The sequence below is a fragment of the Notothenia rossii genome (assembly GCF_949606895.1).
Source record: "Notothenia rossii genome assembly, chromosome: 6".
NCBI classification, from domain to species: domain Eukaryota; kingdom Metazoa; phylum Chordata; class Actinopteri; order Perciformes; family Nototheniidae; genus Notothenia; species Notothenia rossii.
The window spans coordinates 81,248,572-81,276,016 of NC_136909.1; the positions used below are offsets into that span (position 1 = coordinate 81,248,572).

Genomic DNA, 27,445 nt, shown 5'->3' on the forward strand with positions numbered 1-27,445 from the left:
CAGACACACAGACACACAGACACACACACACACACACACACACACACACACACACACACACACACACACACACACACACACACACACACACACACACACACACGCGCACACACACACACACACACACACACACACACACACACACACACACACACACACACACACACAAGTACAAAGACACATGCTCTCACACACTCAGGGGTGATTAGGGTCAGTGACAGGGTGCAAGCAAAGCCCTTTCTCCTTCTTCCTTCATCCCTCTTTCTCTCCAATTGCCTCCGTCTGTCTTACACGATCACCCCGAGGTGCTGGGGGCCGGTGACAGGGGCCCCTGAGGGCCAAAGGCCTGTCGGACAGTGTCAACTGATTGTTGAAAGCCTGTCCCAACGGCACTGACAAACACAAATACACACCATACACATATCTTGTTTTCCTCTTTTGCCTTTGTTCGCTGCTCTCTCAATTTGCCGATGTATTTTTCTTTTTCCACTTTCTCTCTCTTTCTTTGACAGCTGACCCAGGCGGTTACTCTGGAGTTGGCTGTCCCATTCAGACCTCAGCTCAGAGCTGGCACCTCACACTGGGGAGATAGACGCTTCTGAGCGTGCCTGAAGCCCTGGGGGAAGGACACAGGGCTGCAGTGCTGGTGGGTATGGGTTCGTGTTGAAGTTCAGTTGGAGGGTTGCAGGGTATGATATGAAAAATATTTTTACTTGGTGACTGTTAGAAAAATATCACTCGTCATCGGCTTGAGCTTCAATAATCAGGATACATGTATTTATTATCCTTGCAAAAATGGAAGTAGTCATACAGAGCATTTGGTACAACTAGTTCCTGAACAGTGTCCTTCACATGCTGATATACAAGAGAGGGAGTTACACAGTCACAAGATTATGAAACAAAAATATATTGTAATATATTGGAAAGTATAATAAAATATACTGGATCATACATTTCCATATATGGGAAAGTAGTCCTTATATTTTTTGATGGTATATATTTAAAAAGTACAAATACTCCATTGTCCATTGAATGATGGAAAATAATATACAGTTTATAAATATATACAGACACACACATGCATATATGCACGCATATATATATATATCATAGATATATATATATATATATATATATATATATATATATATATATATATATATATATATATATATATATGCATATACATATACATGTGTCCAATCCAATGCACATATTTATTAATTCTTGAATATACTATAATATATGTTTATTTTGAAATTGTAAATAACCCAGTACTGAGATATTCTTGGAAATTAAATGAGAATCCATAAAACGGCTGGCGTTTGGATTCTGGTTACGGCCGACTAGCTATTTGGAGTGGAATGCAGCCCATCCACGGCAGACAGCCCAAAACCGTAATCGAACGCACCACTTCCGGCTGACAGCGGCTTGGATCATGTAGCTTTCCGCTATCCAAAACTGACCTCCGTCTTCGCTAAACAAATATTTGTTATAGCTCTCTAAAAACGTGTTAACGTTGTCATTGGACACATTACGTGCCAGTGATCACAAAACCAATCAATCTCACAGATTTCGGGGAGGCCCCCCCCCTCTCCAGCAATAGATTAATCTGATTGGCAGATTCAAATGCAAGTGCGTTGCCTCTGTCTGTTGATGATGGGATTATGGCGCTGTCAAAGAGAAAGCATTCATCAGGTGCTTCGAAAAATAAAAAGAAACAAGAGGAAAATACAGCACGAGAGAAAGGTATGTGTGTGAGCATTTCAAACTATTTTAAATTGAAATTATTCTGCATGTAAACTACAAGTAGTCTAGTTGCTTAATCCGTAGGCACTACAACAGATAAATTGGCTAACGTTAGCTAAATTAGCTATGTTAGTTCCCTTGTTATGCAGTGTATAACCGGTCCGCAGCTTTGTGAACATTCAATTCGGTAAACTTTTCGATGTAGTTACAGTCAACTGAAGTCGACCCAAAAAAGCCGAAAATAGCAGACTTTTAGATCAATAACATTTTTAGCATAAGTCAATGGAGTTTAACACAGCGGAAATTAGCATCGCGGCTATCTGACATTTTCTGACTGGTGAAGATGATGAATGAAATATTTTCTGTTGCTGTAGCTAGCTAGTAAAGTAATGTAACCACAGTTAGTCTTCTGATGTTAGCAACTATGTAGGCTAACATTAGTTTGGCTATGTGTTGTGGACCAATGCATTCAAGTTAGTTCACATTTTAGTTGTTATTGCCCCTGCTGACAATTGTGTGTATAATATGTAGCCTACAGTCAATGGAATTTCACGTTTTGCTCTCCAATGTATGTTATTTTAATCTTGACACATAATACTATAACAATATATTTTACAGGAGCATTGTTGAAATTCCTAGGTCGAACTAAGCCTGCAGAACCACAAGTCAAGAGGACAGAGGAGCCAGAGTGAGGCAGAAGAAATAAGGAGAGAGGGCCCATGCAGAGAAGCAGACGTCAGTAGTGAGGAATCAGACCCACAAGACACTAGGACAGAGGAAACAGACAGCAGTGGTGAGGAACACACTGTCATTTCATTTCATTTTACTTTTCACATGTCACTTTATTCAGCTTAGTTATTTATTCTGTTATTTTATTACTGGTAATGCTAATTGCACTATGCATATTGTTGTATATTGTATACCTATGTATTTACTACTACTGCTTACAAAATCAAGGGTTGTAGCTTTGTTTCAGTACATAATTCAGGGGTTTTCTATGCCTTTGTTCATCTAAATTATAATACTCATAGGCGACAACTCCTGCCGATGCCGAGGACCAGTTCTCCCTTGCCACCACCCCAGGCTCATTGTGCTAGGTAAAACTCTTATTCAATAAAAGTAGTCTTTTAAAGATAAATGCAATTACGTTAAAAAAAGTTTTAAACAGAACTGTTACAGATGCAGATGCTTGGTCCAAATTCCATAAAATATACCAACTAGTTGCACCACACTCAAAATCTACAAAGCCTATTCTTCCACTATTTGCATTCCCACATTATTCACCAAGCTAGCCCATGCTTTACTATAGATATTATGGATATTGTTATAATTCCTGCTGCCTTTTTGAACTTCTAATTATTTGTAATTGTTCATGGGCCGTATTCACAAAGGATCTTAGGGCTAAAAGTAGCTCCTAACTGGCGAATTTAGGAGAAACTCCTAAACATAATGGGCGTGTCAGTCTTAAATTTAGGACTCCTAATTTTATTCACTAAGAGCAATTCACAAAGTATTTTAGGCCTAAAAGTAGCACCTACGTTTAGGAGAGCTTAAAAGTCCTCGAGAGGACTCCTAACTCAGTAAGACCTATTCACAAAGAATCTGAAAATGGCTGCGAGACGAAATGTTTTGAAGACAATGGAAGACTGTGAATTGATCAAGAGATATAGGCTAAATCGTGAGGGTATCAAACTTGTTGTGGAATTAGTGCGGGATGCAATAACATCCCCGACTAACAGGAATAATCCGATTAGTCCGGAAATAAAATGTTTGGCAACACTACGATATTTAGCAACAGGGAAAATGCAACTTTGGAATGCCGACGATTTAGGAATATCGCAACCATCAGTCAGCCGTGCCATAAACCAAACCATCAACGCGCTCTCTAGACCACATATCATCCAACAGTTTATCCGGTTTCCTTTGGACAATCCACAACTACACAGGATCAAAGCCGACGTCATGGCAATTGCAGGTATGCCCGGTGCGGTCGGTGCTATTGACGGGACGCACATAAAAATAATTGCGCCATCAAAAGATGAGGACGTGTTCGTCAATAGAAAGAAAGTACATTCCATCAACACGCAGATTGTTTTCATTCATCATGATAGGGGGACTTGAACGGCGGTATGGGCTGTTATTGAAAATGTTTAAGTGCTGGAAATATGCTCATTGGATAATAGTTTGCAGGGTGCTTTTAATTGCCTCCTTGATTTAATTCAATTTACCTATTTTTATTGTTTGCTCTCTCTCTTTAACGTGCATATACAAGGTCATTATCGTGGTCTGCCCAAACTTGTAATCATGCGTGTATTCTGCTAACTGCACTGTCCATAACTATTTGATAGGAATACATTTCTAGCCTAGGCTATTTCCTTGTTTTTCTGTGATTTAGTGGGCTCGTTTGTGGGATGTTTCGGATGAGTTTCACCGAGACCGCCTGCTCTGAACAACCAATCACCGTACTGACCGCTTCTAAACTCATGCACGAGAATCGACGTAATCCATAGCAACGGCGCGTCACTCTTAGTTCACGCTTAGTGATTTATCCTTAGTATGAGTAGGTCTCAGCGGCTTTGTGAATAACTTTTAAGAAAAGATTCCTACGTAAAATGTTTTAACGCGAGTTAGGAGCACTCCTAGCGGTAAGATAAAATGCTTTGTGAATACGGCCCCTGTTCCACAGATGCTGTAGTAAACCACCATCCACAGGGACCAAGACATCAGATAGAAAACCCATTAACACAAGCATTTGTGAATTAAGGCAACAGATGAAGCGAAAAAATAAGATGGATGATTAAATAGGGTAAGACTGTTTTTAGTGATCAGCTCATGTTTAAAGTTGTCACCAGGTGGAACCAAAAACAAGATTGTTAAATAGGATAACAGACTACTCTTTTTTGGCCCTGTATGAAATAACAATGCATCATTTATTAACTATATATATACAATATGTAATACATTTTCCCCTTCATTATGTAATGACACCTCCTTTTGTAATAATTTGCCCATTACGTAGTAAACAAGTTCAATGCAAATATGTAATACATGTCGCCACATTTTGAAATATATTATTACATATTGCAGTGGTTATTACAAAATGAGTTGCAAACAATAACATTACAAATGTTTATTTATTTATTCAACCATGAATCATCCTTACTCATAATACATTTTATAATATTTCAGTAGAATATCTTTCATTGGCCAAAACATTAGCCAACATGTCAACATCCATTTTTGGATGTATTTACAGTTTGGTTATGGTTACATAATGAATATTACAGTTTTTTAAAAGTGCAACTCACACATGTTGTAATAACCATTGCAAAATGTAATAATTTATTACAAAATGCAGGGAAATGTATTTTATATTGCATTCAGGCTGTTGATTACAGAATGCAGCAGATTATTACAAAATGTGGGTTTTATTACTTAATTACGTGAAAATGTTCTTGAGTCATTACATAATGTGTTGTTTATATATAGGCCTTTTCTTTTATTCTTTCCTTGTCCTTCTTTTAATGAGTATTTTGATAACTGTTACACATTGATAGAAAAAAACGAATTAAAGATTTTGTTATCAGAATCAGAACATGCATTTCTCCTCAGAATTGTGAACATATATTGCACTCATGTTTGGAATATATGATACATACATGGTCTTTTAAAAATCTGAATATATATAGTGCATACATGTCCCAATATAATTGTGAATGTATAGTGCATACATGTCCCCATATCAATCTTATATATAGTACATACATGTCCCCATATAAATGCTAAGTAAATGTATGTTCACATATATACAACCAATATATTATATATATTTACATATATTACCCAATATATGAAAAGCGGCAATTACTGATATATTTTCCCATATATTGTTATATATTAACACAATATATTCTATATATCTTCAATATATTGTAATATATGAACAATATATTATTCTATATATCTTCAATATATTTTGTAGATATGAATATATATTTTTTCCTGTTGATTATTAATCAGTGTCAGTTGGTGTAGCCAACAGCAATATTTACTTTATTACCGTAAATCTTTTCAATCAACCATTAAATCAGAAAACAAAATAATGTAATATATTGACAGTTAATATGTGGGGAAATATATTTTCTTTGCGTAAGGGGGAATACCGGTTCAAAGTATTACATTACATGTCATTTGATAGACGCTTTTATCCAAAGCAACTTACATACTCAATACTGTGGACAATCTCCACAGGAGCAATTTGGGGTGAAGTGTCTTGCCCAGGGACACAGCGACATGCTGACTGCAGTGGGGTTTGAACCTGTGACCCCCTGGTCCGAACACCAACGCTCAACCCACTGCACCACACAACTCCCTAAGTATAATGTTTAGTTTAGATTAGCTAAGACCCACGTCAGAAATGATCATGCTTGTCATATGTCTATCTCCATAGAGGCTGAATCATCATGTTAATCACATAGCTATCATATTCCTAAAACAGTCCTGACGCTCTTCTAGGGAAGGGCCTTTGTTATCATGTGCTACTCTGATATTGGAAGAGTACATTCCGTATTTTCCCAACAGTAATTGTCTTAAAAAAATAGAGAGATATTTAGAAATCTCAGCATAGTGCAGCGTCTTTACCAATAAATGAGAGAATCCAATCAGACAGATGCAGGACGGTTTCCATCTCCGTTATTTAATAAGATCTGAATATTACAATTCCTAACAGTAAGCCGTCTCTTCCTCTACACCAACTCGTTAATGCATTATGAATAATTAATGGCTGGCTACTTTTAGACAAGAGGCTGTCAAAACATCTATTGATGTGGTGTAAAAAACCACAACAAGACAAACACCATTGATAAATGTTGAACTGCAGCTTGATGCGCCTCTGTGTATAAATCAGAGGAAAACTTGCTTAAAGCATCAATAACAAGAACTTACAAAGCTTGCATCATACACACAAAGGTTTTTAACTCCCACCTCGCTTCATTAATTATAGAGCAATTTAAAAATATATCTATTTCCATCTGTTGTAGGATAAAATCAGCCGACCTTTTGAACCATCCATTTATTTATTTAACTACAAAATGTGTTTGTTACAAGTTTGAGTTGAGATAAGTGGTAGGATAGATGCAAATTAAACTCTTAATTATTGATGTTATACAAACATTTCATGTTGCCGACATATCTCCTACATGTTTAGTCCTGTCAAATGAAAACATGCAGACGGAGAAGCTTCTAAGAAACGCAACAGCACATATTATATAGATCCTGGGTTCTGATATTCAGCCTTTGCAGGATGGAAAATGCACTGCAATGGGTCTCGAGGGAGGATCTAACAGATAGGAACACATCTCATAAATGCAATTATTAGCATAGCTGTCTTCATGATATGAACAATGCATGCTCTGAAAGACACTGTATTAGGCCTGCTTTCTACACCCCATGCTGGGCCATTTCAGCTGAAGCCAGCAGTAATGAGAGTATCTGATCTGATTTGAAGACAAAAGCTTCACCCACGCTGCATCTCTTCAATCCCAAATAGCTGCTTAAATATCCTGGATGACTGTTTGTGATGAAACTGACAGCAGCAGGAAATACACAGAAGAGCAACAACCTATTTGTGTACCTGTTCTCCTTGATTCTGCAGGGTATTTGTTTTTGACTAGAGTGAAAAGTCTCTAGAAATACTAAGTCGAATGTTTTCTGTCCCTTTTTTCTTGGCTGGTTGTAACGCCTTCAAGCTCTGGCTCAGTCAAACTGCCAAACTGACAGTTGGCAAAGATCGCCATAGTAACACTGATCACTTGAAATGTCCAGAAGGCCTGTTTCTTACCTTCCCTCAAAATACATGCTGACTATGAATGTGAATGCTTTTTCTTTACCAGAGTTTTTTTAGGATGACTGACTGATTAACTTAACTTGGTAGATGTATGTTAAAGAAAGATGGAAGAATCAAGGAGATATTGGTTTTACCTGTCAATCATTTAGCTACAACGAACAAATTAAGCATATGTCTACAGATAAAGTCAACAAAAAAATTAATGTTTCTGATATTTGAACCACCCAAAAAAAAGCCTAACTTAAATCTTAAGCCTCCGGTATCATTCGATTGGACTACGCAAATTGGTCATTTGAGACAAAAACGTCCACAGTGATACCGGAGGGTTAAATCAGAGTCATGTCTCTTGCCACCTGGTGATAAAGGTGGGGGCAACACGAAAGGCTTGTGACACATTACTTTGTCTGGGTAGTTTTGGCTTCACGTTGCAATCATGAAAGCAAATAGAAGAACTATATAATATATAATATACGTTCTGTGGTCATCACCTATGTAAGCTGTGGTTTACGTAAGATGAGAACATACCATATAAATCTAAATTACACTCCAACACAAACATACAATATCACCCTGTTCTCTTTTAGTAAACCAATCGAGGTGAGGATATGAGCAGCTCTTTAAAGCTTAAGTAGAGCATACCATTCCTCTGCTGAAGCTTTATTTAAAAAAGGGATTACTGCTATTGGTGTTAAGTGGCTGGCAGACCTGCAACCAAATAAACAGCAATTCATTCCCAGTATAAAGTGCCAATACTGCATTGTCCTATGTCAGTTATTCATCCCCGTTTCCACTGCATCAATCACCTTTTCTCTTGTCCTCATCCAATCCTTATCCTATATCCAAAGCTGAAGTATAACATACTTTCTTGTGTTCCAGTTATTGAACCTCTACCAGCTGCTTCGAACACAGAGTACACACATCCTTGGCTCTGTTCACTTGCTATCAGAGGCTGTCCTAATTTGCATCGCGCTAGTCGGTTGCTTATCCAAAATGCTCCAAAATGTGCGCTTTGCTAATCGACTTGTTCCCCTTCAAAGCAAGTGAGACACGTTTGCCATCATGGCTCCAAAATGATGGAATGAGCTAACCACTGATTTGAAGACAGCAGAAAGTATACTGTCCCAGACTGAAAAAACCCACCTCTTTCCATCCACCATGATCAATAAACCTGTCAAAAAGTAAAAATAAAAATTGGAGTACTTATTTGAAGTCAATGTACCAACATTTTCTGTCGCTCTGAGTCCGTACCTTTATGGTTTATTGCACTTATTGTAAATTGCTTTGTATAAAAGCATCAACTAATTAAAATGTAATGTAATCAAATCCGACCCCAAAACATAATTACCATAACTCGCCCTTCAACATGACACCCCAAAAGTCAGTGTGCCCCTTGCAAAGACTTTCTCTTGTTGTACCTTTTTTTCCATAAGCTCTCATGCAGGTTCTTCTGACCCCAGATTGAAAACCACCTGGCAAGTAAAGCCCAGGCTTGTGGGTGATGATCTCCCTAAGAGCTGCTGCGGGCTGCCAGCACTGAGAGGTCCGAGCCAACAGTAACAGTTAGCAGAGCCTTTATTTATGAAAGGGGATTTGCTCTCCTCATGTTAAGTAGCTGGCAGAACGGCAGAAAAAACAAATCGCTAATACTTCCTTCCTCTTTTCCCTGCCTCTATGCAGCTTTGTTGTAGGAACTTGAAACTTGATGACATTGGGTACGAGCCCAGCAGGGATTTTGGCTGTTGTACTCTTTACATTACAGACCGCATTCATGTTCTGACTCATATACTGTAAGAGCAGCGCAGCAGAAATAAGCTGAAAACAAGTGCGGTGAAACGTTCCCTTCCAGCCTCAGGGTTTAATCTGACTCCATTCAACATATTCTCGCCTTTTATAAGTGGTTGCTTAAGTGGCGGCCAAAGTAAACTGTTAATCATACACTGCCTCAAACTTCTTTGCAAACCCTTTAAGTCTAATCTTCATCATTTATACTCCTAAAGCAGGTTGTCAAACTCTGTATGGCAAGGTGAGGAAGAATGTCTCCGCTCACCAGCATCCTGGGGGGATTCTTGCAGGATGACAGGATTGCACATATTCATTTTTTCTCTCCTTGGAGCTGTCGCGGTGCTCTGCCCTGCTCCAGTGATCATTGAGCCTCCGGGGTTTGAGTGCTTGGCTCAAGGGCAGTTCAATAGTAAGTATTGACTGCAGGGTTTCTGTACGTTCACACCACCCACTCAGGCTTCCCCAGACGGTACATGAAATCCAACAGTCACAGTGCTGAGGAAAATGACTGTAGTGATTGTGTATTTGCGGGTTACAATCCCAGAGACTTGCACACCTTACAACGAGGAAAATTCCAAGATACAACCCATGAATATATTCATAATGAAAGAAGCAGAATACATTTCCCCAAAACACTTTAGAGAATAGAATACAATGCAACTAAAAGGTATGTTTTTTGAGATTTTCATTAAGGAATATGAGCAGCAAAAACATTTTGTATGTGTTTATTTAGAATATTAACTGTGAAAAAGGTTGAGTCATGTATTCTTCTTATTGTTTTGTTTTAATAGGTAAGATAATCAATGTATAAATAGGATGTGGATGTGAAGGACCAAGCCTGGTGTGAGGAGTCATAGGTGGATTTTCATATGAAAAAATGTGCAACAAAATTATGGAAAAATGAAAAGGGTCAATTTAACATATCTTAAATGAAACTTGGAATAAAAACACAACAGACTCTAATAAACTGAACAAAAAGGGGAAACCTGACAGGGTTATCAGACTATTTTTGAAAAAAAGGGGTAAAACAAAGACAAACACTGACACCTAAACTCCAAAACAAACAAGACAACTCATCAAACTGTGAAATATTTCAGCCATTAACCAAAGCAATGCCCCCCCAAAAACTGGTATAGTCTGGAAAAAACAAACAAAATCTCTAAACTACAAATCCTAATTCCCCCCCCTCTGTGAGACAAGCAGTTGGTACATTCTGATTTTGACTTCCTGGTTGCGTTCCAATAGTCCATTTAGCTTAGGAACCTTCCTAACCAAGTGAAATGACCTGGAAGTACGTCAGTGGCAGCCATGTTAAGTGCCGTTCCAATTCTCCAAATGAAAGGAAAGGAGGTTTCAAACTTCCTTTATAACCCCCTTTAGCTTAGGAACCACTTGACCTCCCTTACCAAAAGGAGAGGAGAAAATACTGCCCCACAATGCCTTGCAGCCGCAGCATTTGCCGTCACACAACAGTCGGCCGTTCACGGAAACAAACGATTATGACGGAGAAATTATATCATGAAAGTTACGGTGCTTACTAAGCATTTTAAAACGTATGTGGTAAGTTGCCAAAGTGCTTTGTTTTGAACGTTCATCAGTATTATAATCAAAAAGAGAAATATGAACGTTAGTTTTTACTGAAATGATCAAATAAAGTCAACATTTCACTGAGCTGTGTGGGGTTGGTTCAACTTTTAAAAGATGTTTGAATGGTGATGTACACAGTGATAGGTGTTAAGGACTAACGTTTATAATAAATACATTTGTATTGATTTTAAGATCTTTTCATACAATCATACGTATTGGGATCATTTGTATTAATGTGGACCGGAGGAAGAGGGTGACGAGCATAAGTTTCACTTTCCTTTTTTATTTCAATTACAACTTTGGTCATGAACAATATGTTTCTCTGTTGTCCACGTTCATAAAGCATAAAGCAACAGCATCAGAGCACGGTGCAGAGTCTCTAGATGAGTCCCTCGTTCTTATTAAACATCCATGTTGTAGTCCGCTGTATAGAAAACTGTAGTTTCCATAGCTTCACCACAGCAGCAGACGCACACAATGACGTCCGCTGGCGCATCATAAACACGTCAGATAGTGAAAGTGCATTCGGATTCTCTAAAGTACCGCAGTCTCTTCTCCTAAGTCCTTTTGAATTCTCCTATCCACTATCCCTTAACCCCGTGACGTTTCACTCAGAGGTCAAGGAATAGGAGATAGGGTTAGAATTTAGGAGCTGAATTTTGGATTATCGGAACGCAACCCCTGCATTTAAGTGGTGTGCTTTTGGTGGCACCTTTTTGCTACAGCCTGACAAGATGGCCCTCCAGCAGCCCCAGAAACCAGCAGTGACTCCCCATCACAGGTAAATCTAAATCAACTGTGTCTCATCAGTGGACTTTGTCTACTTTAACCAGAACATGTGCTCAGAAGTTTCCCTTACAAAACCAATCTGCTTTTACTTGTCATTAGTGATGGCGAGATGAAGCCTTATGAAGCTTTGAAGCTTTCCAGCCAATTGGTTTGCAAAAGGGTTGATCTCATGAGGCTTCATCATGGGCTTCATTCGAACACAAACCCCCCTGTTGGTCAAAGTGTGTAAAACAGGCAGATTGGACATCTGAACAGTGTGCTCTATCTCATACCGACTTCCCAATGAGTAAAGCCTTAGAATAACTCTAAACAACAAACATAAAATCATATTTTCATATTAACAATATTGTTTTTATTCCAGTTTAATGATTGTGATTGAAAAGCCTAAGGAGGCTGGTAAACGCTGCAAAGAGGGATTTGTATTCCTTAATAATATTCGTAAACGTAACCATGTTGTAGCCTGAGAAAGGCTAAACCATATCAAAGAATACATTTATTAACTACATTATCTCATTTAGCTGTAGCTTTTATAAACAAAAAAAAGTATTTTTGACGAGTTGTTTAACCAGGGACCTTGCGGTTGAGAGTCAACTGCTTTCCAGCTGACCCGCAGTCACGTGGTATCGACAGGCAGCGAGGCTTCATTTGTCAGGCTTCGGGGATTAGTCGAAACCGTCGAAACACGCTCCGAAGCCTCAGCGCAATACGTAACATCACTACTTGTCACATTATCTTTCACTGCATAAATATTAGTCAGGTCATAAGGGCAAACATTTCTTAAACTTTGATCCCTGACCTCTCCGTTAATACATGCCAAAAAGGAGTTTTAAAAAGTACTTCAGAAAGACTGACTGCAGTGCCTTGGTGGTATGGGGCCAATGAATTATTTATTGCTCTTCTTGACCCATTTCTCAACCCTGCCAGGCAGTAGGTTGTGACCTCAGGTTGTTGCTGATAGATTGTTCCCCGCATCCACATGAGCACCCCAGCGGGCCAAGAAACCATCAATGAAGACCGCTACAAAAAGCTTACACTACAATAACATGACCATGCTAATGATGGATTCAATGCTGTGTCTAGGCCTGAAACAGTCGTAGACCAAGTGAAAACAAAGTATGTGGTAAGGTTATACTTCAAAATGACTTGCACATTTGTTGCTAAAAGCTTTTTCTTTTTAAAACGTAATTTGTTACTTTATTTGTTGAAATGCCATGACATTACAGAACAGCAGGTGCCAATTAAGCCTTAACACAAGAAGCTTGTAAAGCACTATGATTGAAGTGCTCAGACCATTTATGAATCACCTTTTCAACCCATTTATTTATGCATACTTTTTGGCTGTTCAATAAGTGTTTACCCCACCCACTGAGAGGTCATGACCTCAGACAAAGACGCAGTGCTGTCGAGGCTATAGTTGGCAGCATGTGTTCTCCTAAATCTGAGAGCCAAATCTTTAAATCATGTGTGCCTTTGTGTACACAGAGAAGATGTATTTTTGTTTTTCTTTAATCCTACACATACATTAGCATTCAGAACACAACACACATTGGTTACATAACTGAGCTGTGGGTTTGTTGATAATGGAGGACTGGCATCAGTCTTTTGAAGATGTTAAGTTGCTTTGTCTAAAGCCTTGGTGTATTGTAGGTGTATGTGGGACCTACTTTTCATTTTTGGGAATTTATTTTAATTTTAAAAGCTATGAATTCGGATCTAGGTTTACACGTATGAGGAATTTGACTTGATGTCATGGTGCATACATAAAAGTAAAACAAAAATAAAAAAACACAGATAGAGAACTATTTAAAGAAACTATAATGACATTAAAAAATAATACAAAATATCGTGAAATATAACAGTGTTTACATAGAAATAAAGTGAGTGTCTAATCAGACAAGTTCAGATGTTATTATAGAAAACGATCCTTTGTGGATTCTTCAAACTGCATCATCTCAAATATAGAAATCATTTTAATTTGTAACCAAAGAACTGGAATTATTTTGAAACGAGAGCTATACAATAACTGTCAGGCGTGCATCACTGCAGATTGTCAGAAGTGTTGATCCCACCAATATGTCCTGCTTCTGTGAAAGTATTCCTTCATCTTAAAATATTGAAATGACTGCTACCTCTCAATTGGTGAAAACAAAAGCACACAAGCCTTTGTTTTTCTCTTCTAAGGCAGTCAAGTGTCTCTAAGACAAGGCCATAATCCTGTTTTGGTGTTGTTGTGGATATTATGTATAAAATAGTGTAGGTGAAGGAAGGTAGGAGGCTACCTCAAACATGGATCAGCCTGCCAACTACAGTCACAATAGCTCTGGCATATGTACAAATATAAACACGTGTGGACAAATATGCAGCAGTAATGTAATGTGAAAAGCATTTTGAGGTCAGATGCAGACACACACACACACACACACACACACACACACACACACACACACACACACACACACACACTTATGAAAAAAGGTAATGATGCTCATTTGGAACAATGCGTAATAATTGTGTCTTTCTAAAACCTATGCAAACAGGGTTTTATGTTCCAGGCAGATGAACAACTTTTGCTTTGCAACTCGCTGCCTGATGTGAAGCTCTATTGACAGTGAAAATCTGTGTGTGTGTGTGTGTGTGTGTGTGTGTGTGTGTGTGTGTGTGTGTGTGTGTGTGTGTGTGTGTGTGTGTGTGTGTGTGTGTGTGTGTGTGTGTGTGTGTGTGTGTGTGTGTGTGTGTGTGTGTGTGTGTGTGTGTGTGTGTGTGTGTGTGTGTGTGTGTGTGTGTGTGTGTGTGTGTGTGTGTGTGTGTGTGCGCTCACATGTGCAGCCTGTGTGTGTGCTGTGTGCTTTTACAGTAGAAAATCATATTCATGGGGGTTTAATGTAGTGTAAGCGGTCCTTTTGTGCCTGAAGCCATGGTCAAGCCTGAGCCAATATGATTATAAGCCTGGCTCCTCAGGTGGAACAGCAGGATAAATATCCATTGCAGTTATTGGATATTTGACAGAAAAGCTCAAACAGGATAAACAATTGCATTTGGATGAGCTTATAAAATGTAAACCCGAACCAATGCTGCTTCTTTTGCACATGTTCATACTATTTGGCTGGGTTTGACTGCTGAGAGTTAAACCTCTTCCCGTACGGTCTTCTTGAAAAAGCCCCAGGATGCAATTTAAACCAGAGCTCTACATTTTTATTACGGCAGACAAATTCCACTTCACATTCAATGTTGTGATTCATCTTAAAAAACTGGCTGGTCTTTTCTAACTAGATGAGACAGGCATTGCATCAATCTATAATTCTCGGCTCCTTAAGCTGTTTTATAACTCAAAGCTCTGTCTTTAAAATTCTGCTCTCAAAAACCACAGCAAATGGGAGACGCAACACAAAAATGTTCATATTAGAAGTGGACATTTTGGTCATGAAGAAGCAAGGAGGTTCTATGTCAAAAATGTGTCTCCCATGTGGGCACTTTCTTAAGCTGGTTATATTTAATTCTAATAAAAATCAAAAGTTGTAACAGAAAAGCTGGTAAAGACATTCGTAAGACTGCAGACGAAAATATCCTCATTAGCTAACTCTAGTATATTGATGTGGAAACTGTCGTATTGATTAATGTGGGCTGTCCCTGATTGCTAAATGAATAAATAATGCTATAGTATGTGTGTGAAGTCCGTAGACTGTTTTTAAAATATGGGCTAAGTCTCCATGACGTGACACTAATCTGTTTTGGCATCATTACACCCTTGATGAAGTCCAACAGGCACGATAGCCGGATGCTAGCCACTAGCATTGCACTGTTCAATCCTCTCAATTTTTTTCATGTCACAGCCTATTCCTGCAAAACCTCCAGATCCATCTCCGGTAACAGAGGCACCGAGAGTCCTGTTTCTCACTATAGCTCTCCGACCCCCACCAGCCATCCTTTTTTCATCCTACCCGTATAATGACAATCAGACCAACCAGAGGGCCGGAGAGATTGAAGCTTACCATTCCTGTCATGACACTGAACCTAATACCAGTTGCCTATTGTTCCCTCTGCAACACCTCATCCTCATTCGTCTAAATCTAGAAAAGGTTTTGGATGCATCTATTTGAAGATTGCGTCAGCAGATTTAAACCCGTTTTTCCTACAGAGAAATGGCAAAAACAAAGCATGAATAATTCAGATGTGTCAAAAAATTGTTATACAGTACATAGAATAGACATGATTAGTATTGATCCGTCCACCCTGTGTGCTAATACTATACCTACAGTTTTTACATTTTTTACCCTGAAATATTTTATGTGGATCCAACCATTCCAATGTGGTCTGAGGGATCAATAGTCCTCCTTCAGCCAACTCAATTTTTTCCCCCCATAGCTAAATTGGACGACTGCCTCTCTAAATATCTTCAGTCAGGAATGATAATCCTTCTTTGGACATTTCAAAACTGATTACTGAGCCTACCAGAGCCAATTCAAAGAATCACAGTAGATGCATTAAGACATTACACGAAGACAGAAAACAGACAGAAAAATAACTGTCAAATTATTGAGGACAGCTTCTGTGGAAGTTCCCGCTACAGTTTGTTGGGATGAGACACAATGTAAAAATAACACGTCATTTTGCGGCTCTTAACCATTGTCCCTGACCCTGTCCCAGAATGGAAAATAGCACTATAGCTTATATAGCCAGCCAATATACATGCATTATACAATGGACACACTTCTGGCATTGTTCATTCGCATGCTACTTTAACACTGGCAACTTCAATTAATGTGTGTGTAGTGTGGGCATTAAAAGTCAATTCTTTGACCTCTAGTCACAAGTCACCAGCCTCTGTGACGCATTTTCCCACAACTGCTGAGTCACATGTGTTTTTCTCTCTAAGATATTGCAGTGACACTTCCCACCCACACAAAGGCCAACATAGAAATCTTCTTGCAAACACGCACATCTTTCATTGTCTGGAGGTTTCCTTACAAACAATGGTGATGTAGGAATCTCTGACTGAACAAGACTTCAACTTCCCTTCCTTTTTTCTCCTCTTCTATTGTACCTCCAGTGCTTTTTAATATTCATCTTCTTTCTCTGTTCCCTTTCCTCATTATCTCTCTGCTCTTTTTCTTGTGTGTCCCCAACCCCTTCATGTATTTCCCTAGATTTGGTGTTGTTGCTCGTACACCTGCGGAAAGAAGTTTGCTTGTAAGGCGTCCCACTCTTTCCATCTTGCTGCTCTCTGAAGTGTTTTCTGTAGCCTGTGGCTCTAACAACATGGTATTGATGCAGCGGTGGACTACTTTCTGCATCCTCAGCAACATCGCAGGGGCTACACACTGAGGAGCAGGGATTTGTGCATCTTGTGTGTGTGTGATTTCAGAAAAACACACACAAATTGGGAAAGGAGTAGATTTGTGTGTTGGGAAATGGTACGCTGCCTGCCTATGATAAAATAAGTTAAAAAAATTAAGTCAGAAGTGAAGTACTGAATGTCCGAGCCAGTTTATCTCCTGCTAACTAGTCCTCTATACTTGCTGCTTTGCTGTAGATATACAACCCCCCCCCCCCCCAACACACACACAATAACACACACACACACTTTTTCTTTACTGCCTAGTCTTTATCTTGCTAGCACACCTGCAACCGGCAGATTTTCAGCAGAGAAGAACAGTGGAGAGTTTTAAATTCTTATAACAGAAAGTAGTAGAATCAAATGTGAGGATTACAAAAACATGAACAGATGCTATTTCATTCATCTTGAGTCTTCATCTGTACCTTCCCACCGGATAGGTACAGAGAATGTTTAAAATCAAGTAAACTTTTTTTTTTAATGCTGCGCTTTCTATTTTTTCTTATCTTCCTTAGCCTGAAAAAGTGGGGCAGCCACTGCAGACGAACTGCAAAACAGAGAGGGGGGAGGGTAGAGGCGGTAGAAAAAAGTGAATAAGAGAGGAACAGATGAACATGAAATAAAGAAGAGACACAGTGAGACGAACCGTTAGATAAGACAGCCTCATCAATCGGGATCATTTCGAATTAGCACGCTTGTTAACCCCGCAGTTGTACAGCCTGTTTAATTATTTCCTGCGGGGAGACATCTCGACAGTCACAGTACATTCAGAGAACTCTTCTGAATCTGTGGAGGGCACAGCAAGCAGGAAATAGCTCTGGTGGCTCAGCAGGAGGCTCGATATGCATATGATAAACGTCAATGAATTTTGCATTTATACATTGCTTTTTATCCAAAGTGCTTATAAATTCATTTTCGTTTTGCACACACACACTCTGTCATGCTGCTATGCAGGGTGCCGGCCAAACCATCAGAAGCAATTTGGCCGAGAATAAACAACCGGCTCTACCTGCTGAGCCGCAGACACACAGTTAGGATGGAAATGATGTTGGGAATAAGCTGTTACTGTACATGTGGAAGTGGCTGCTGTGCGCTGATCTCTAACAGAGAACGAGTTTGATGCCCAATCATGTAAAAATGATGTTTATATTATAGCCGTAAATATTGTTGGGAATTAATTCATTTTCATTTACTTTATTTTAAATGGGCCTACTGCGATACTAATGAGACTCTTCCGCCTTTGTTATAGAGAAGCCATGTTGAGGTACAGATCGTGTAATAATTGTTCTGGAATCTTCCTCTTATTGTAGGTTGAGCACGATAACACTTTCTAAAAGTGCTCTATTATGCTAAGTTTCAGTTTTTTGTATTTGATGCTTCGACTGTGACATGTTTATATGCTTTAATGTTCAAAAAGGTATTTATTTTACCAAAGATTATGAAGGGAACTTTAGGATTTTAGCCGTTGCAGACCATTCACATCCCCACAATCCTATATAACACAATATAGGCGAGGGCAAAATGCATATAAAGTAGGGCCTCGTTAAGCTTTGATATTCTATTCTCTATATGTTTCTTTTGTGAAAGAACCACTTTTTTTATAAGTTCATTTGTTGTTGATGTTTCAATCAGTGGATGAACATGCGTTTACAGTAGTGCTCACACTTCCAGTCAGATAACTTTGTTTATGCACAAAATGATCTGCAGGACCCTGAAAGACAAAAATGAACTCTTCCTCCTAGACTCTCTGAAAATGCGTAGCACATTCATGATTGACAGTAATGCTCTCAAAGATGTAGCAATGAACCAGAAAGAGAGGAGAGAGAGCTGATGGAAATATGGATCCAAAAAGCCAAGTTTGTATTCGACAACTTGTCAATTAGTTTGAAGAGCCTCCTTTTTCCTTGTTAGGACGCTTTGCAGCTTTAAGTGCTGGCTCAAGGTTACTACGACAGCTCTGACTGCATTACTGTACGAGTCTCTGAGCAGTAAGTTGTGCACGAGACTGTGTGTGGGAAGAAGTCTGTCATGCATCCAAGTCAGAGGTCAAATGGGAGCAGAGAGTTTCCAATATCTTCATTTCAAACATGTCCACAGTCACTTTCTCAATGGCGCTTTAATAAATGTTAAACAAAACGTCAGGTAAGTCGACTAACTTCCTAAAGCTCAGTTCTCCTTAAAAAGATAATACAATGAAGTATATCTCATGTTCAGGTGTATCCCAAAGTGCATACTGGGAGAAGAGATATGAATGTAATGTGACCAGCTGCTCAGTATGAGTGCAGTTTATCTTGTATTTTTCACACTTTTATTCAACATTTTCAAGCATATATTATATAATTGAGTGTTCTTTGCAACTCTGCTGTTGTGCTCAGATGTGACGCAGTACTACAAAGGTTAAGGACCAGGAGATAAAGGGCAGTGAGTGCGGCACAAAAAGCCTTCTGTGAGGTTCTGTTTTCATCCAGACTCTCGTTATCGGGGCAAATAAAGGTGTCAGCTGGTGGGGATTATAAAACATGAACTTCTGCTCCTTAGTTCTGATTGACAGAGTAGCGTTTATGTACAATCCCAGGAAGCACTTGAATGGGACTGAACAACAGCCTTCCACAGTGTGCCTAACTGCACCTCTGAGTGCTTCTATTGCTGTGAATGACGGTGTGTTATGGCTCATTGCGTCATGTTTCAATGCACAAAATGTGTGGATTGAGACATTGTAAAAGGCCATTGAAATGAAAGGAGACATGGTGTAAAGAAAATGATCTGATAAAACAAACATTCAATGTGCTTCCTCTGGGGTTTCAACGATAATGTGTGCATGATGGTGATGGTTCTTTATTACAACTGAACGCAGCTTCTATACTTTTATAACTTCCTATAACTCAATGTATCTTACATCATACAAGATGCACTTTTGTACATTTCTTATCTTGGCAAAGACATGTTTTTTAAACAGAAATGGGAACAACAATTCTCAACCACTAAGAACCAAATTAAGCAGATTATAGACATACACTTTTAATGAGATTAAGCAATTATAAAAGTAAAACAAAACAATTGCCAGCTGAGGTCTGTTAATAAGATTAGTATTATACACAATATATTTAATACATTATTAAAACATGAATGTATGGACTCAAATCTTAACAACAGTAGTAGCTGTGAATGCACATTATGGGTATTGAGAATGTTTTTTATTAAATTGAAAGACAAATCTTAGTTTTTTTGTCAAAAGCTAAATGTTATGCATAATCTGCAATATCTCTGTCCCAACCCAGCACTGAAATCCTGGTCCACTCATTCGTCACATCCCGGATTGATTACTGCTATGCACTTCTGACTGGCCTTCCCATCAAGCTCCTCAATGGACTGCAAATAATCCAGAACTCTGCTGCCCGGATCATCACCCGCACCAACTCATCCGACCACATCACCCCCATTCTCACTCTGCTACACTGGCTTCCTGTACGCTACCGTATTGACTACAAAAACATTGTAGTGATTTTTAAACCCAGTTAGGTAAGAAACTGTTGGGAAAATACTGAATGTTCCTTCTATATCAGAGTTGCACATGATAACAAAGGCCCATACGTAGCTGTGTACTTAGCTGGATGTATGACGACATGGATGACGCTCATGAGACACTGTGTTGAAGTTATGATAGCTATGTTGATTAACATAACACAGCCCCTAGACAGATAGGCATATGACTGTCGTGTTTATTGCTTACGCAGGCCTTAGCTAATCGCAGCTAATGCCAGAATACTGCTTTGAACCAGTTTTCCTCCATCTTGTGACTGTGTAACTCCCTCTCTTGTATAAGCTTATCAAGGACTCTATTCGGGGAACTATTTGTCCCATGCAGCCCTGTGTGATGACTACTTCCATTCTTGCAAGGATAATAAATACATATATCCTGATATTGAAGATCAAGCCGGTGACGAGTGATATTTTTCTTACATAATCAATATTGCAGCTACTTGAAAATGCCCCTCAGAAGCCCTGTTCATGTTAGAAAGAAATCTCAATGTTTTTTATACCACCCTTTCCCTATGAGTAGATTCATCTTCTTATTATAGACACATGCATTTCCAAACATTTGGTCTACCTACGCTGTAAAATGTATTATCTCTTCGATTCACACACGGCATCTATTCACACGTCTTTCCGTCCTGGGAGAGGGATCCCTCCTCCGTTGCTCTCCCTGAGGTGTCTCCCATGTTTCCCTTTAAACTGTGGGGTTTTTCTCTGGAAGTTTTTCCTTGTACGATGTGAGGGTCTAAGGACAGACGGTGTCGTATTGTCATACTGATATTCTCTACAAACTGTGAAGTCCACTGAGACAAATGTAACATTTGTGATATTGTCCTATATAAATAAACTGATTGATGATTGATTGATTATATGTACCTTTAGCTTCTCAGCCAATAACCCAGGAATAAATCAATTTGTAGAAACATATAAGTACATACTTGAGAGGTAAGGACCCGAACACAGAGCAGCGTTATTATGTAATGGGGCTCATCAGCAGATGGGAAAGTGCCGGTCATGACTTACTGTTGCTAAGAGACTTTGAAAACGACTTTGTACATCAGCACCTGTTTCTCTAAAGGTGAAACGTTGGAAGCCATTTTCATCAGCAAACCATTATTCATCAGTGCAGTTTTTACTCTGGAGATGATAAAAGAAGTCCCTGGTTGTTTTGAAAAGGAAACAATTCTTTATTCATTTGTATAATTGTTGCCTTTTTCAATACAAAACTACCAAGCTCTGACACATGTCATGTTAGAGCTTTTAGGGGCATCAGCTCCCTTTTTCTTACTTTTAGTCAGCATTCAACACCTTGTTTTCTAATGTATTCCATTCAAATCCACACATAATATTTAATATCAACACCATAAAATGTTTCATTGAGGATGACTCATTTAGATCCCCAATCGGCTGTGAAAACCTGGCAAGAGAAGCGAGTGTGTGAAGCTCTGTTCTCTCTCAGAAACTAAACCCTGCCTCATATTTACTTAAGCAAAGCAGTTTATTCCCAGTAGTTCGATGGACCTGCTCACTGGCAAACAGTTGAGTCTGTCCTCACCAGTGTGACTTTGGTAAATGTGATTAAGTGGGGGAAAGCCTGCTGGCGTACTCTGTTAACCATCCATGGATTCATTTTAATTTCATTTTTTTTTGTTCTTCAGACAGAACTGGTACATGTCATATATTGAATTGTGTTGAGCTGAAGTACTTCAAAAATAGCATTGAATTGCTGACTCCTCAAGCGGAACTAATCTTAAATACTTTCTTCTGCTCTGAGACACTCGAATACTTAAGTCAGAGCCCTGGCTTCCAGACAACCTTTCCATTGTGAGCGGTAATGGATTGAACAACGGGGACCTCTTCCTCAATCACACAGGTGGAGAGAATATGAATGGAAGCTAATTAAAAAACTTAAAACTTTGATGTTAATATAAAAAAAACTTAGGCTGACTGTTGATTTTTTGGACGCAACAGACCGTTTATGTTTTGGGAGTAGGAGATTAAACAACAGAGAAACATTGGAAGTTATTTACTTGCTTCTGGTTTAAAAAACATCTTAAAGCTCATTTCCCACTGGACAATAAAAACACTAACATCTGGCATGGTGTCGAGTGGGTAAGGTTACGTTGGATAAAATCAAATGATCAAGTGAATACAATTGAAAAAATCAACAGGGATTTTTAACAATTACTATAATTCCTTAAATTACAACATATCTAACTAATAAACTCATAACAAGTAACATGTAATGTCAAAGTTTATCGTAAAACACATTGCGTTGACGCTCAGACGCAAAATAAAACTCTTCAAAGGGTCGTTGTTAGTCCTTTTACTGTTCCAATTATTACCAACTTGGGTTGACAGTTTTAAACAGCGACTAAGATAAGTAACCACCAAAACATGTTCACTGTTTACTCACCACACATACGAAAAAAAACTGAACGGAAAGGCATAGTCGTCTCCTGCAAAAGGAAAAGTAGTTTGTTGCCCTTTTTTCAGGTTTTCCTTTTAAATGGAAGAAGGGTATTAGCTGTTACACATTGGGCAATGGTAATGATACATTTTTGATAAGATCCATGTTCTGCTGAATTAGTCTTAATGTTTCGTCAGCTATTTTTTAATTTAGTTTTAGTCTTAGTCCGTGTTAAATTTCCTTTTTAGTTTTAGTCATATTTAGTCACCTTCATCCTGTTTTTATTTAGTCGCAGCACCGGAAATGGAGCCGCTGGGCGAAAAACTGACTATCAGAGATGTAACGTTATCTTTGATAATATTTCGTCTCCTCATTTTTCGTCAACGAAAGTAAAGAGAGATTTTGGCATAGTTTCTATTTAGTAAACTACATTTTCGTCTCCTCACTTTTCGTCAACGATATTGCATGTTGATTTTGTTACAGTTATTGTTTACTGCCGTCTGTGCCGTCTCGTCATCGTCTCGTTTTAGTCATGGAAAAAAAGGTCGTTGACTAACATATTTCGTCATAGTTTTAGTCAACGAAATTAACACTATGCTGAATACACTATTAGTAAGCCAACTTCATCATCCTTTAAAACGTGGTCCACCAGTTTTTTCTTTTTTAAATGAGCTAAGATAACATTTTATGTTAAGTTAAATAAAAAATGTTGCTAAACCTTTTCATTAGCCACCATGAGCTAGCGTTGACACTATTTGAAATGTGTAAAGTGTTGTTTTGGGCATTTAATTTCAAGTGGGATACTTTTATGTTCTCATATTCTTCTAAGCGTAACATATTGTTGTTTAAACCCACCTAAGGAAAGTGATATTAAAGCTGAAGCTACCAGTCCATCAGGTCTTGTCAGAATGCAGTATAATCTGTTTTAGGGGCATATGTTTTGTATATTTCCACATATTATATACTAATCATAATTTACTTTGTGTTTCAGGAACTTTAACTGCTGTCACCATGACCTGGAGGCTTATTGATCGGGAGATGATGTTATTGAACACCTGCAGATGAAGTGAGTGTGAACAGCATCACCAACAACACAATATTCAGCAGCTGTCTGACACTGAAAATGTGATTTTGATTTGAAAAATACTTCAGCTCTGAAAGAAAACCCCCGACCTCTGCTTTTTAAAATGTCAAACCTCTCTTCTTCTTACCCATTAGCAATTGAAAAGTGTATTTCTCAAACCTTTCATGTCTTGAGCAGTGATTCAGTGATATATTGCACACTTTATGAAACGCTCTGACAATAGTTTGTTCAGAGTCATAATACCTTTTCGCAGTCCCTCTGGACAAATTGCTGATTAATTAGCTGCCAGGAGATGGATGCAGAGTTAGAGACTGAAACCCCTTTAGATGAGGCTCTAGAGAGCAAGTAAAGCCTCACTGCACTTACACCATTATAGAGACTCTACAATTCATGCGCACACAAAGAAAGAGTACGTGGAGAGATGTGGATCCTTTTTAATCTGACAACACAGCAGTTGCTGAAGCATTAGTGCCGGGCACAATCAATATCTGGAAAGACAAAAGATCATAGAGATCCTTCACTGGACCTTTTCTCTCCAGACAGCAGTTTGAGACAGTAATCCAGGCCTTTGTCACCACTCGGCTGGATTACTGTAACTCTCTCTTCATGGGGGTCAGTGGGTTCTCCCTCGCTCGTCTGCAGCTGGTGCAAAATGCCGCAGCAAGGCTTTTAACTGGCACACGGGAATATGATCACATTTCCCCCATTTTGGCTTTGCTCCATTGGTTGCCATTACATTTTAGGATTCATTTCAAAATCCTTTTTTTTTACTTTTAATTCCCTAAATGGCATGACCCCACCATATCTGTCTGAGCTGCCCTTACACGCCCAACCGCCCTCTCAGGTCAGCGGATCAACTGCTCCTGAATGTGCCCAGAACCAGGTCTAAGCTCAGAGGGGGCCGTTGCTTCTCTGTAGCGGTTCCCACACTGTGGAACGACCCGCCCCTGCACATCAGACAGGCCTCCACACTGCCTGCTTTTAAATCGCTTCTTAAAACCCACCTCTTCTCCTTAGCTTACAGTATTAATATATTTTAGAGCGTTGCTTTTATTGCTTTTAAATTGTCTATTGTTTTTACTTGTACTTGTTTTATGGTGTGTGAAATGTGCTGTGTTATTTTTTGTATGTTCTGTTTTGTTTATTTGACTGTACAGCACTTTGGTCTGGAGGTTTAAAGGGCTCTATAAATAATGCTGTATTGTAAGAAGAATTTTTTTTAGAAGAGAATGTAAGCTTTAGGCACTTTGTCCCAAACCATCCAAGTCGTATATTTTAAAGAAGGAGCCAGCCAGGTGTTTCTGACTTGATGAAAATAACCTACAAATGTTATTTTACTTGGAATTAACCTTTTGACAATTTAGTCAATTCTGGAGAGGACAGGTTTTTCAGCATTAGTGCCACTTTTAACGAGGACATATTGTGCTCATTTTCAGGTTGATAATTATATTTTTTGTCTCTCCTGTGACATGTCTCCATGCCTTAATGTTCAAAAAGCTCTTTATTGTTCTCATGCTGCAGCACCTCGTTTCACCCTCTGTCTGAAACCAGAGCCCAGTCTGTTCTGATTGGTTAGCTGGCCGGCTCTGTTGTGATTGGTCAACCACTTAGAGATGTCCCGCCCCTTAGCAAATCAAGCATAATGTGTTGGAGCGCTAGCCGATAGAAGCGCTAGTGTTACATAATGATGTCACTATGTTTCAGAAGTAAAGTCCAATGGAGGCGTTTCAGGCAGAGTTTGTGGAGAGAGAAACTCCCTCTGGAATGGACTTTCGGATGTTAGCCTTTGCAGACCATTTACATGCACACAAACCTAAATAACAAACTACAGGAAAGGGAAACCGCCAAAAAGCGTAAAAGGGCCCCTTTAAGAACAACACGATCTCATGCCACCTAAAGCCAATGATCCACAATCTGCTACAGCTCAGTCATGCGGGTTGTAAGATGTAACAAACAGGTTGGGATTAACGCAATTACATTAGCCACACACACAAGGGAAATACACACTCTTATACAGCATATATTTCAGTACTAATGAGAGTGTATGTTCCTATGGATCAGCTTAACCAATACATCTCCTAAGTAACATGCTGAAAGCCCTTGATTAAAACCCCACAGACAGATTTACGATATGATGCACAGCTCAAGTATTTTAAATAAAACAGTTCAATTCTACAAAAGGTATCCTATAAGAAAGCCTTGTGAATGAGTGTGCACGTGTGTGTCTGTGTGTGTGTGTGTTGTCAGACCGGAAACACCACACAGACATGTCCACTGTGATTAGCACTAGTGTAAATGTCAACCTTGTTTGTAGAGCTGGTAATGAACAAAGCCCCGGATCGTACAAGGAAAGAATGACAGGATGAGAGAAATAAAAAAGAGGAGAGGAAAAGGTGGAAATGGCAAGTAGACGCGAGGGGGGACAATATAGTGAGTAGGTGGGAGAGGGGGGGGGGGGAGAGTGAATGTTTGGTCAGATAAGAGCAGAGGAAAATGTTGGAGGGCAGGGGGAAGAGAGGAGGAAAAGGTGCAGGAAAAGAGGAAGGAGAAAAAATGTTTCTTTCAAAATGTGTTCTGGCAAATATTTTATCATCAATGAACGTACATTTTGTTTTCATTATGTCTATGTCCCATTATAAACCTTCCTATTGCTTATCTCCTTATTCTTCTCTTCCTTCATGTATGTCTACTACGTCATACATTATTTTTTTGTACTTTTTTATTTCTTTGATGATCTTAGTTTCTCTCATCCTTTATTTCTTCCCTCTCTCTACATTACATTTCTTCCATAACTGCGTCTTTATTTCATAACACATATTAAAACAGAAACATAATTCACAAATTAAAAGCCAGTCTGAAGAGGTGTGTTTTGAAAGTGGGGGGGTCGATGCAGTCTCTGATGTGTTGTGGAAGGGAGTTCCAGAGGGTGGGGGCAGCGATGGAGAAGGCTCTGTCCCCCCAGGTCCGGAGCTTGGTACGTGTGGGGATAGTGAGGAGGTTCGCTTCTGATGAACGACGGCTGTGGGAAGGGGTGTAGTGGTGGATCAGGTCGGTGAGGTAGGGGGGGGGGGGGGGGGGCTGGTTATTGAGAACTTTGTGTGTTAGCAGAATAATTGATGTTCTTGCGCCTTCATACATTTGACCTCTCATGCCTTTCTTTCTTTCTGTCTGTCTTTCTTTCTTTCTTTCCGTCTTTCTTTCTTTCTTTCTTTCTGTCTGTCTTTCTTTCTTTCTTTCCGTCTTTCTTTCTTTCTTTCCTTCTTTCTTTCTTTCTTTCTTTCTTTCTGTCTATTGTGAATAAACCACAGGATTTGATTCCTAACAAGCTTTCCT

General features: G+C 39.0%; 1 long non-coding RNA gene across 1 annotated transcript; it reads left to right on the forward strand.

Annotated features, from left to right (window-relative positions):
* Window positions 1–1,461: 1,461 nt before the first annotated feature.
* On the forward strand, window positions 1,462–20,493 carry LOC307042170. Its single transcript, XR_013809033.1, has 4 exons — window positions 1,462–1,749; window positions 2,368–2,542; window positions 2,781–2,846; window positions 20,363–20,493. It is a non-coding gene; the product is annotated as an uncharacterized lncRNA (long non-coding RNA).
* The last annotated feature ends 6,952 nt before the right edge of the window (window positions 20,494–27,445 follow it).